General features: G+C 45.7%; 1 protein-coding gene across 1 annotated transcript in view; it reads right to left on the bottom strand.

Moving 5' to 3' along the window:
* Brinp1 (bone morphogenetic protein/retinoic acid inducible neural-specific 1) overlaps nucleotides 1-9773 on the bottom strand; it is a 174901-nt gene extending 165128 nt beyond the window's left edge. Inside the window, exon 1 of the mRNA XM_005382605.2 lies at nucleotides 9392-9773. The gene's annotated coding sequence lies outside the window, so the exon portion shown is untranslated. The remainder of the gene's footprint in view (nucleotides 1-9391) is intronic.
* Between the last annotated feature and the right edge of the window lie 415 nt (nucleotides 9774-10188).

Raw genomic sequence — 10188 nt, 5'->3', positions numbered from 1 at the left:
AAGGGAAGGGAAGGGAAGGGAAGGGAAGGGAAGGGAAGGGAAGGGAAGGAGTCTGTATAGAAGATGACTTTCAGCTTTGGTGACACATGATCTCACATCTGTATCTTCTCTCTGACCCATGGAAATACAGATAATTTAAAAATTTGCCTTGGTTATTTTCTATATTTCTGCTCCTTTTCCCACTTTCTGCCTGTCTCCCATAATCACTGCTGCCATGCCTCTACAGTTGGGGATGGATGGGAAAAGGGGGGGACTTGGTAAAAGTGACTGAGTTAACTCCTTTGGGAGGCTGTCTGTACCTCAAACCTAATAATAATCTCTTTCATGCATAATGTTTCCAATTTGAGAAACATATGTCACTGTACAGACAATGCTTAATCTGACACAACAAGAGGTAACAATCATAAAAAGCAGTAATGGTTAATGCTCATATAATTTTGATGATCAGAATGTCTGGCACTGTTCAAAGCACCTCTAATACACACTCATTAGATGCCCACATTATCTCTATGCAGAGTTGCTATTGATATCCTCATTTTACAGACGAGGAAACTGATGTGGGAACATTAGGTAATCAGACCAAGGTCAGACAGGTAATAAGTGGAAGAGCAGGTATTCGACTCCAACACGGAAACCAGTAACCACTCTATTTGAAATCAGACACAAGCACATTCAAATCCTCACTGACATAATAATTTTCCAGTCAATGAATGACCTTAGAAAGGTAGCATTAGGAAACAAAGGGGCACGATGAAGTGGGTTACACAGGATTAGGGCTCCCTAAGCAACCCATGTACTGTTTGGTCTTAAAGAGAAAAGAATCTATATATAATCTATATGAGGCACTCTCTGTGCCTCAGTTTTCTCATGTCTAGAATGGGAAATAATTCTACCTATGACTTTGTGGAGAATATTCAGTAAGAAACCTACATTAAGGCCCCATTACAGCACAAAGAATATGTGACCTATTCATACATGCACATATACATACACTTTTCCACTCCAAGAATAGTTTTATAATAGTGGCATTTCAGGGAGCTCTGAAGTGTGGGTGAAGATACTACGCTCTGCATATATGTATCATTTCCATTTCAGCAAAGAAACAAGAGGACCAGCAAAATTGTGGCTGACCTGGTAATATTTTCAGATATCATTTGTGAGGCTTCACTGGACTTTGAATGATGCTGTCCTATTGATATGCACTCAGAATAAAATTCTTTATGGCCCCACTCAGCCTGCCCCAGCCTTGGCCATCTCTGGAAATGGCATTTGATGAAGACCACTTCATCTAAAAAGAGTCATGTCTCCAAAATGTGTCCCAGCAGCAAAACTGTATTACCAACCCATGCCAGGTAATCTATTTTTCAATCTTTCCCCTACACTCCTAAACACACCAAAGTGCTGATTTCTTTCTTTTAATGGCCACTGTGCTTCTGCAGATGTTTTTATAGTATCAGCAAGTCTCCATGCAGGTTCTTCCCCGACAAAGCACCTATAAACTCAGAACCCATCAAATTCCAAGTGAAATTTAGCCTATCCAGTACCCTGTAAATAGAAATGTACTCACTAAAAGTGGTTGTCGCTCTCATAGTTCTCGGAATCCTCAATAACAGGTTTACCTTGGGGCTTCCAGATACTCTAGGAATTCCACAGTCCACCAGAGTTTTGCAGATTGCTCAATTCTTAGTATGGAGAATTGAGAACTTGCTGTTTAATAGCGAACAGCGAAATGTAACCACGTCCTGGACGTCTACCCATCCTCTGTCCGAATCAGTCTGTAATCTATAACTCAGCTGTCTCATTTTACCCCAGGACCTGTTCTTTCTCATAGAAATTCTCACTGGCTCATTTACAGAACCTTCGAAAGGCTGGGTAAATTATATCCCAGAAACCCTTTGGGGCCAGTATTAGGTTAGCCCTTACAAAGGGTTCTAGCTGTTCAGATGAGCCATTTACTTGGAGCCCCGCTGTTGCGACCTTTGCAGTTTACACAAAACCGATTGCATCTTGCTTTTGTTAATTGCCTTATGAATCTACCTCCCACCATTGGTGGGATACAGCTGCTTAGCTATTCCCAAGATGGCTCCAACATCCTTGTATACAGCTCTGCACCTGGTGAGAACCCCCACACATGCAGAACAGAATTTGTTCAGAATGATACACTACGTGTGTTCTCATCACTCCCTATTCCTGTGTGAGGACAGCAGGCAGGTCTGGTAATTCACCTCTTAACTTTCCCGATCCAGTCCTATTCAGTCTATTCTGCTTAAAGCCACGTACAATCACCAAAAGGTAGTGCCCTAGGGAAATGGCAATTCCCTTCACTCTCATGTGAAAAAAAATTAATTTCACTTTCCTCAGCCTCATTATCTCATTTGTCTTCTTTGCCCCCCTCAGTAGCAGGGACTGTCTATGGATTTCTAGGCAGCCTTTCGAGGCTGCTGTGTTCCAGAGGACAGTGGGGTTCATGTTCACATTTGATCACTCTAATATTAAGAGCTGCTCTGTGGCTCCAGATTCCCATCCATCTCACTCGGCCACCCTGACTTGAATCACAGTCTGTGCTCTGAGGGATGACTTCTTTTAGATTCGCTCATTTTTCAAGGACACCTAAACCTTAGGATGAAGCATGGCCACCAGGAGTACATCTCTCTGCTTTTATAAAACTTGGTCATGTAGCATTTCCATAGAGCTGGGCAATATTTCTTCAGGGAGGCAAGTCATAGTGTGCTTCTTCTCCATTTAGAGAAGGCAATGCTAGAGAGAAAGATGGGCTCTTACAGAGGTCTAGGCTTATAGGGGTGGGAATCAGGACTATAGCCAGAGGCTCTGTGTCCCCATGCTTCTATGGCATAAAAGGTGAAATTAAAGGAGATGTACATCGAAAAGACACAGCCAGCATCTCCAAGACTTTGTAGTTCCTTCCTCCCTTCCCTCCACATTATCCATACATGTGTCTTCTCTAGTCTTCACATTCCCCACATTCTGAAAGGACGATTAGGAGTAGACTTATCTATAGATTTATGGATCTAGTCTGTCACATTGCCAGCACCTTTCAGCATTCATCAGCATCTACCCCAAGTCACTTTATTCAGGCCTTACACAGACAAAATATGCAGTGAGTATTTGCTGATAAAAACTGATTCTAGTTTCCATCTCTTTTTTTCTTTTTACCAGAAGCCATTACAATTATCTTCTTCCCAGATATGTATTCTCTTCCCCATTTTCCATCTTTTTACTCCTGTTTCTCCCTCTCCCTTTAGACTTGGGCATTTCCAAGGCGTAGCACTCAATGTAGGATTAGAAAATTTGATTAAACAACTTGTTGAAATAAGTTGTTAAAAATAGATAAAATAAAAATCCATCAAAAGCACCTAATGATGAGCACCTTTCAATTTCCAAACATGTTCCAGTCCTCAGAACACCTGCTTCCCAACCACACGGGAAGCATTCTCTCCCTCATACAAGACTGTTGTTCCCTGGCCCCTGCCTACCTTTCTCATCCATTCTCACACACACACAGCTAGTTCCCTCTCACTTAAATCTCACATCTAATATCACTTCCTCAGAAAAGAATTTCCATGTCTTTCCCATCTAAAGGTATACCATCCACATTCCTTCCTAGCATTTTCCCAAATTATTTATGTGACATGTAATACTACATGAAATTTTTGTGCTAATCTGTTTGCTTCCTCATTTATTAGCCATCTCTCTCCCCATTAAATGTGAGCCCCATGGGAAACAGAACAGTATTCATGTACATTTCTAATGTCTATAACTTTACCGCTCAATACCATAAAACAGCTTCATAGAACTATGTAAATTAAAATTAAAAATCAGTAGAGAGCTGGGGATATAGCTCAGCAGCACAAGCACCTGTCTGGCAAGCACAAGGTCCCGAGTTCGATTCCCAGTACCAAAAAAAAAAAAAAGAAATCAATAGAAATTAAACTGGACATGGTGGTATATCTCTATAATTCCACAGCCTGGGAAATAAGGATAACATAATGGTGGCTACTTTAGCAACCTACTGGAACCTTGTCTCAAAATAAAAATAAAAAAGGGCTAGGGGTATAGCTCAGTGTTAGAATACTCCTGTAGCATGAGTAGGCCCCCAGTGATTTAGTTTCTAGTGCCACAAAAAAGAGAGGAAGGAAGGAACAAAGGATGGAAGGAAGGAATGGAAGGAGAGAGGAGAGAGGGAGAAAGGGAGGGAGGAAGGAGTTAAACAAAATTTAAAATTCAGTTTATCGATAGCACTAGCCACACTGCAAGTGCTCAATAATTACATGTGGTTAGTGGCAACCAATCTGGAAAGCACATAGAACATTCTAGAAAGTTCTACTTGATAGCACTAAACCAGAGCAACGTTTAAATATTTATTGAATAACTGAAGGAATAAATGTTTCCTTTTAATCTTCACTTCAGTTTCAGATTCTCTCTCTCTCTCTCTCTCTCTCTCTCTCTCTCTCTCTCTCTCTCTCTTTTAGTTGCTTCTAAATCCTGAAAGTAAGATAAACTAGAGAATGTTAATAGGACAGAATCCAGCAAGGTAAGGAGCCTCCAGATACATGGTACAGAAGACATGGCTGTAGAGAATACTTATGATGCTATGATTATACTTTCATAATCTGTGAAGAGCTGGAAGAGAATTTTACTTATGTGATTTCAGAGACTTACGGACAGAAAATAGATTTAGGGTCAAAGTAAGAAAATGTCCGAGTGCAGCTCTCCAAATACAACTAAACCTAATTTGCATATTAAGACATACAGTCAGTAAAAGTGCTAAATCTGAGCCTCAATAGCCATATAGTATGTAGAGTACCCAACAAATTCTTAATTTATGAGTAAGGAGACAGGTGTAGTTATTGAAAAATCTCCAGAGGTATCTTCAGAGAAACTTCTCAAGGAAAACAAAGGTTTTGCTATCCAATGACTCCATGACACCCTCCTACCATCAACTTCAAAGAGTTACAATATGGCCCAACTACTTCTAGTATCTAGTGCACAACCCAATCTCTTGGCCATCTGTTAACTCAAACGCATACAGGAATGAGCAGAGATGTTCAAGTAAGGAGTATTTATGCATAAATTCTCGTTCTAATGGTGGTGTGACCTTGGGCAAGAGACCTAACCAACAGGAGTCTCACATTATTCTTCTGTAATAGGGTTTGTAACTGCCTTAGTATGGAGGAAGTGAGATTAAAAGAAAGAACAAAATTAAAGATACTGGAACACAGATAGGGACAGAGTTCACTTTGAGGGAGGAACCTAGAACTCAGTCAGGGGCAGTATTCACTACAAGAGACGGTGTAACTTTACTTACCTGCCTGACTCATAAACATCCTTATTTTTCTGGTATAGATGGTGTAATTTTGAAGCTGTAATAGTACCGCTTTGAGTAAATTTGAAGTAACTGTCAGAGAAAAAAATGACAGCCAGTAGAAGAGAGAAATGAGGACTGCTGTTAAGAGTAGACATGAAATCTAAATCTTTATAGAGCAACTAGGATGTGTCAGTCCCTGAGGACACAAAAATGCACCTAAGAACTTTGGTGCATGTTCTATGGAAGAAAGCAAGACAGACCAATTCCCATGGAGCTATAAAACAAGGTTAAATATCACTTCAGATAAAGTTATATAGAAATACAAGACAGACAGAGATTAATTCTAACAAGAGGTAGTGAAAAAACTTCTTGGAAGGGTTATTTGAGCTGCATGTTAAAATGTGGGTAAGGTTTTACAAAATAAAGGTAAGAGATGACCAAAAGTGATAAAGATGATCATTATCCTTAATAATGAAGAATCACAACTGAAAATAATATGGAGGCGGGGGTCAGAGGAATGACATTTGAAAACATGTCCTAATCACATGACCCACGCTTGTCTTTAATATGGTTACCAGTAGTTCAGGACTACTTTGCTAAGCTGCGAATTTTAGCAAAGCGGAAGTAGGGGAGAGGAAGGGTTAGGTGTGCCTAACCTCAGTGGGCTGTGTAGGTGACATGCACTGGTGATTTCATCTCAGGAAGAGGGAAGGAGAAGAGAGAGGATGCAGTCAGGAAATACCTAATCACACAACTGAAGGGTCTTTAAGCAGAAACCTTTTTCAGGGAGACAGAAGACTTTTTGGTCAATTAACAAACTTTTAAAAGTGCTAAGAAGAGGTCGTACTTGAACTGAATAGGGGAGAGCATTTTTACCATCCTCACTGTACTGCTACAAATATATTCCGTGCAGCCTGAGCAGGGCCTCCTAAACTCAACAGGGGCCCCACAGCTGATTTGGAATCGCTGAACTGTTTCTCCTCCGTTGGAATGGAGTCACAGCTCCCCCTTCTGGGAGCTAAAGTGGCAGCCAGTCCTGGAAAAGCCTATGTGGAAAAGGCTTTATTGCAGGGGGGCCTAAAACCCTCAAGCTTCTCAATACTAACCTACGCTGGCTGCAAAGAGAGCACGCAGAAGACTGGAAGCACACTTTTGAGTGAGCCAGAATCTGACTTCTCAAGGGCCTCTGATCCAGATGGCTTTCTAGTTTCAGTTCTCTTACTGTCAGTGCCTTTCTATGAGAGAATGCAATTAGGCTCCAAAGTTGCTATCCTCTTTGGGGGACCACAGCCAGTAGAAGAGGTTTCTGGATCAATATGTACATGTGTGTATACGAGTGCATTGTGCTTACATAGGCTCTTGTGCCTGCAGTGTAAATACATTTATAAGGGTGAGATTCTAATTAACACGAAGAAATTAATTTGGCTAAAGTATCTGCATCTATCTATGGGCTATACTTTGCTCTCTGAAAAGCAAAGCTTTTATAAATAAGAACTTCAGGTACAGTCCAGCTGCTTTGCTGGGTTCTCTCTCTATAAGTCATACTCAGTCCTGGGTCTTTTGGTATTGGTTTGTTCATACTAACCACACACTGGAGAAAGAATCGTGTGTGTGTGTGTGTGTGTGTGTGTGTGTGTGTGTGTGTGTGTGTGGCCAGAAGAGTGATTGGAACACTGGCCCTTTCTCTCTAGGGTCACGTTTCCAGATGGTGAAGATCTGAAATGTATCCTTGAAATGAAAAGTTGGATGAGGGAAGACAAGCAGTTATCTTGGGTGGGAGAGGCATGGTGGTGAGGCAGGGGTGGGAACTGATCTATACAGTTCCTGGACAGGGCGGTGGAGGAAAAAGATATTGACCTGACTGACTGCCAGTGTGGGTTGAATTCTGGGCATGCATGCCACCAATTCACTAGAGAGTGTTAGGGAATTCTCATTTCCTCTCTGGGGCCCAGGGTGTTGCCTATCTGTTCTTTAATATTCCTTCCAGCTTCGATCATCTATGGATTGGAAAAGAGCAAAAATGAGAGCAGATCTCAACATGAGGTCTCCTCTGCCTTCACACCCCCTACCCAGAATGAACTAGGCGGCTGTGCTCTAGCCGGGGCTTCCTGAAGTGGACTCTGTGGCCAGCTGTGTGAAGGCTCCAGACAGAGGCATCAGCTTCTGGCCAGAGACTGGTATGTCTGCAAGTGCCTGCAGGTAGAACCTCACCCACCAGCCAGGGCAGGTTTCTGCAAACACGTTTGCTTTTTTCTCTCCCCAGAAGACACATATATGCATATATAAATAATTTTAAGTTAAGTATATGTCTTCCTTCACAACAGGCCTTTTAAGCGGTCCCTTTAAACCAAGGTAGGTGAGAAGCCATGTCCCACCATCTCAGCCCTGTCTTCCCCTAGCTTCACTGCCTAGGAGGACGGCTGCCGCTTACCTTGAGAAAGTACCAGCTGCCGAGTCTGGAAGCCATGCTAACAGCAGTAAAACTCAGCATTTTTGCTGAGTAGGGCAAGCCTTTAACAGGCAGCCAGGAATCAAATCAATGGCTGGCCCCAGAGCCCAATCTCAACAGCACCTAGCCAGGATGGCCAAGGGATGTGCCTATAAAGGCTCCCAAAATGTGTAGAAAGGGGGAAAGAGGACAGGCTGCTAAAAGGTGTTAGAAAAGAGGGCCTCGACCAAAACTGTCTGAGAATTTTCCCATGGCCCCTCTGCCCTTGGCAGTATTTTGGAGCCCAAGTAAGAGATCCGACATGCAAACCACACAGCAGTTTAAGTCAATTACTGCCACATCCTGTCACAGGTCCCCCACCCATGATCCCTTCATAAATTGTAAATCTTAAAGTACACACATGTATACACACACAGAGGCACACAATCACTCTGGCTTCTCCTAACTCCAGTGAGGCCATTGGAAGCACGGTTTTGGAAGAGATTTGCGGTGGGGGGGGGTCCTAAAGCTCCTGAGATAGGGAGGAAAGGACTGATTATCTTAGGCAAGTGCTTCATCTGTCTCCTTCCATTTCACCCCAAGCTGCCCCGAAAGAAAAATTCCCCTGAGACCCTGTGCAGCTGTAAGAGGCGAACAAATCCCAAATGATGCTTCTTCCTTTCCCCAAGAGGAATCGGTGTGCAAACTTGCCTACATTCTCCCCCAAAGCACGAGAGGCAGAAGGCGCCGCTGTGATTACAAACCGAGAGGCAGGGCAGACCTCCATCCAGACTTGCCAGTCCCCTGATAAGAAGCCCACAGGCGACTCCCCCCTGTCTCTGTCAAGGGCTGCCCAGTGTCTCCCAATTCCCATCAGAACCCTGGAGTCTGCCCAGTGTGGAATTTAAAGTGACAGCAGCATCTCGTTTGCCTCAGGGTTTGGTCATCTTCCTTTCATATTAAACCCTAGGTCCAAGTGTGTAGCAGGACTCCATGGTTTGGAGGAATTTTTCTCCAAGGGTACCAACACTGGGTAAATAAGATGCCATCCGTGTCCCCTTCATTTCCCCCAAACCCAAACCCTCGGCCCCAAGAGAAAGTCCACAGCGGGTTTCCCAGTGGCTACGTGATCCTATAGTAGGGATCCTATTCCGTGTAAGCGGGAGAGACCTAATTAAAAAGACACACAAGCGCACACATACAAACACATACGTACAAACATGCTCACACATCGCGCGGTAAGTAGGTTACAGGACCTCTCTTTTTACCCCCGCTTACACACACACACACACACACATGCACGCACGCACGCACGCCACAAACACGCATCAAACGCCAACGACACCGCACACGCAGACACACACCACATCAAGTTCCCACCATGGTACACACGTCGGGAGCGCGCGGGGACACACGCGCCGGTACACACGCCACTTACTAAAACCCACGTTTAACCCTTGGCGCCTCAGAGACCAGGGACCCCCCTCTCCTTTGCCCGGAACCTGCGAGGACTTGGAGGCGGTGAGGGAGACCAGACGAGGGTGCTGGGAGGGGGAGGGGAGGGCGCCCCGAATGCGGTCCGGGGCGGGCTCCAAGGGCAGCGGGGCTGCGGGGCGCTGCACCCGGCGCCGCCTTACCTGGAGTCAACGTCCGTCTTTGGCGGAGAGCTGCGCGCGGACGCTTTTTATTCGGCTCGGTGGGAACTTGGGAGAGCCCTGCGTCCAGCTCGCATTCCGGGGACGGCGCGCGGGCTGCAGGCGTGGGGCTACCTGGCTCCTAGCAGCCTGGCTCATACTCAGCCGTAAAGTCCCCTTCCCTGGTCCCGAGGACAGGCATGAATCCCGGCTCCGGAAGGAGGTCCCCACTGCCTCTCGCTCCTGCTCGCCTGCGCCCGCCTGCGCTCTCCTCCTCCGCCTCCCCCCGCCGGATCAGTTCGCAGCCGTGGGGCCCGGAGCGCGGCGGCCGGCGAATGGCGAGGCGAGCCCGAGTGCGCCGCGGTCTCCGGCGGGCGGGGAGCCGCGGGGGCCGGGCCAGGCAGGGGGAGGGACTTCGCCGGCGACTGGCGAAAATGAATGGGGGAGCTGCTGCCGGGGGCGGAGAGGGAGGAGCCGAGCCCCGGGTTTATTTCGAGGAGTGTTTTGCACATCTTTAGGCGGAGGAGGAAGAGAAGCGAGAGGAGAGAAGAGAGGCCGCCTGAGGGCAGGGAGGCCTGGGTGGGCCCAGGACCAGCCTTTGAGGGGTCTCTTGGGGCTGGGGCTGGGGCTGGGGCTGGGGCGGCGCGTGTCTGAGTCCAAGCATCCCCCGGGACCGTGTCTGTGCGCGCATTACGGATCGTGGTGTCCTGCGTGTCTGGAGCTTGTGCGTAATCAGGACCTTCGTGTTTCTGAGTATGCAGTGCTTGTGTGGCTGCGTGTATCTGCCCGAGTGTGGGTTT

Source organism: Chinchilla lanigera, unplaced genomic scaffold (genome assembly GCF_000276665.1).
Source record: "Chinchilla lanigera isolate Chin_1 unplaced genomic scaffold, ChiLan1.0 scaffold00018, whole genome shotgun sequence".
NCBI classification, from domain to species: Eukaryota; Metazoa; Chordata; class Mammalia; order Rodentia; family Chinchillidae; genus Chinchilla; species Chinchilla lanigera.
Note: the sequence above shows the minus strand (reverse complement) of the source record. Positions and strands in the feature narration are given on the sequence as shown.